This window comes from Orycteropus afer, unplaced genomic scaffold, assembly GCF_000298275.1.
Source record: "Orycteropus afer afer isolate SDZICR_OR568_19922 unplaced genomic scaffold, OryAfe1.0 scaffold00329, whole genome shotgun sequence".
Lineage (NCBI taxonomy): Eukaryota > Metazoa > Chordata > Mammalia > Tubulidentata > Orycteropodidae > Orycteropus > Orycteropus afer.
The window spans coordinates 2,603,021-2,605,816 of record NW_006921916.1 but is presented as its reverse complement, the minus strand read 5'-3'; positions in this window follow the sequence as shown (position 1 = coordinate 2,605,816).

Genomic DNA, 2,796 nt, shown 5'->3' with positions numbered 1-2,796 from the left:
TTCAAGGTCAAGTTTCAGAGTCTTCTGACATACATTTTGGTCTTTTCTTCCTTTTCTGCCTTTTTAATAATCATTTGTTTTCTTTACATATGATGTTCTTAATGTTATTCCACAATTCGTCTGCTTTTCAGTCATTAGTGTTCAATGTGTCAAATCTATTCTTTAAATGGTCTCTAATTTCAGGAGGGATATTAGCAAGGTTATATTTTGGCTCTTGTGGACTTGTTTTAATTATCTGTAGCTTAACTTGAACTTGCATATGAGTAGTTAATGATCTGTTCCATATTTAGCTCCTGGCCTTGTTTTGTCTGAAGATATTGAGCTTCTCCATCACCTCTTGCCATAGATGTAGTCAATCTGATTCCTGTGTATTCTATCTGGCGAAGTCCATGTGTATAGCCACCATTTGTGTTGCTGAAAAAGGTATTTGCATGACTAAGTCGTTGGTCTTGCAAAATTCTATTATGCTATCCCCAGTGTTATTTCTATCATCAAGGTCATATTTTCCAACTACTGGTTATTCTTCTTTGTTTACAACTTTTGCATTCTAATCACCAGTGATAATCCACACATTTTGATTGTATGTTTGGTCAATTTCAGACAGCACAAGTTGGTAAAAGCCTTCAATTTTCTCATCTTTGGCTTTGGTGGTTGGTGTGTAAATTTGAATAATAGCCGTATTACTGATCTTCCTTGTAGGCATATGGATATTATCCTATCACTGACAGCATTGTACTTCAGGATAGATCTTGATAAATTCTTTGTGATGATGAATGCCATGGCATTCCTCTTCAATTTGTCATTCCTGGCATAGAAGATCATATGGTTGTCTGATTCAAGATGGCCAAAACCAGTTCATTTCAGCTCACTAATGCCTAGGATATTGATCTTTATGCGTTCCATTTCATTTTTGACAACTTCCAATTTTCCTAGATTCGTACTTCATAAATTCCATGTTCTGGTTATTAATGGATGTTTGCAGCTGTTTCTTCTCATCTTGAGATGTGCCATGTCAGCATATGGAGGTCCTGAAAGCTTTACTCTATTCACATCATTAAGGTCAGCTGTACGCTCAGGAGGCAGCTCTTCTCTAGTCATATTTTGAGTGCCTTCCAACCTGAGGGGCTCATCTTCCGGCACTATATTGGACAATGTTTCATGGCTATTTTGAAAGTTTTCCAGTAATATATCACTGTTTCATTGTTATTCATAAGGTTTTTACTTGCCAATTCTTTGTTAAATGGATGGGTTCTTCCTTCCTCCAAGTCTTTCCTAGTCTGGAAGCACTGCTGAAACCTGAACCTGTCCACCATGGGTAACCCTGCTGGCATTTGAAACACTGGTGGTAGGCTCCAGCCTCACAGCAACATCCAAGCCACCACAGTATGACAAAGTGACAGACATGATTGTCTCCATTAGCTGTTCCAAACAGTTCCACTCACTTCCTGGTCTCCCCTGCTTCAAAACACTCACCTTCCTTGATGCCCTTCCATGGCACATGGCTTGCCCACCCAGCCTGTCCCTGGGTACTCCAAAACACCCGCCTTCTGTGGAGCCCAGCTCATTTACCCAGCTTGCCCCCAGGTGCTCCAAAACACCAGCCATCTGCAACACCTAGCTCCCTTACCCAGCCTGCCTTGGGTGCTCCAAAACACCCACCTTCTGTGGCACCTGGCTCGTTTACCAAATGTCGTACGGTTTCAAATACCCTGGTGGGTGTGGTACTTTCCCCATTCCCCAAATCTCTGAAACATGTATCAAGTTTAAAATTTTTCAGTTAAAGGAAACAGTTTTGTGACGTACAGGTTTGTAGACAGTGATTTATTTAAGCTATTAGTACTGCTAACCAGAAGGCTGGTGGTTCAAACCCACCAGCCACTCCTCAGAAGGAAGATGGGTCAATCTATTTCCATAGTGATACTGCCTTGGAAACCCAAGGAGGGGTCACTATGAGGTGGCCCTGATTTGATGGCACATAACAACAACAACAACAACAACAACCTTTCTTTATTGTAATCCAACTATTTTCATGGTGAGTGCAAAAAGGACTTGGCAGTGACATCTTCTGACCTGTTCTAATGTCACAAGAGGAAGACAGAATCACCGTCAGCAGCTCAAGGCTTATTCCTATGAGGCCAGACATGCCACCACCCACCAGCCCTTTTACCAACTTTGATACCAACCGTCCCTCCCATGGTACTTGCTATTTTTCTGCTGGGTTCGATAATTCGTTGCAGTAGCCACACAGAACTCACAGACAATATTTATGATTATGGGTTTTTTTAGGGAAGTAAGAGGCTATGATTCAGGTTCAGGAATGCACTCAGGATACAGTTCTTCAATCAGGATAGTCTCCCCTCTGCTGTGCTCTCAGACATGCCTCTTTGGCCCTTGGCCTCTCTGCCTGGCCTCTGCCTCTGTGGGCCAGGTAAGTCTGCCGCTCTGTCTTGTGCCTCTTGGTTCCACTGCCACCATCTCTCTGCAGGGCGTCTCTCTGCTGGGACATCTCTCAGCCAAGGAGGTCCAGCATAGGGATCTTGAGTCCAAGGATATGATCCACTTCACCCCCAGCTCTTTTCTCTTCATGGCAATGGGATCCCCTCTCTGCCTCTAAGACAGCTCATTTTAAGCCTGGCAGAGTGACAAAACTAACCAATCCCTACATCAGAATTCTACACACCTTACTTGCATGGTCCTACCCAGTAATCTTGAATGCTAACCAGAAGGCTGGCGGTTCAAACCCACCAGCCACTCCTTGGAAGGAAGGTTGGGCAATCCTACTTCTGTAGAGATACT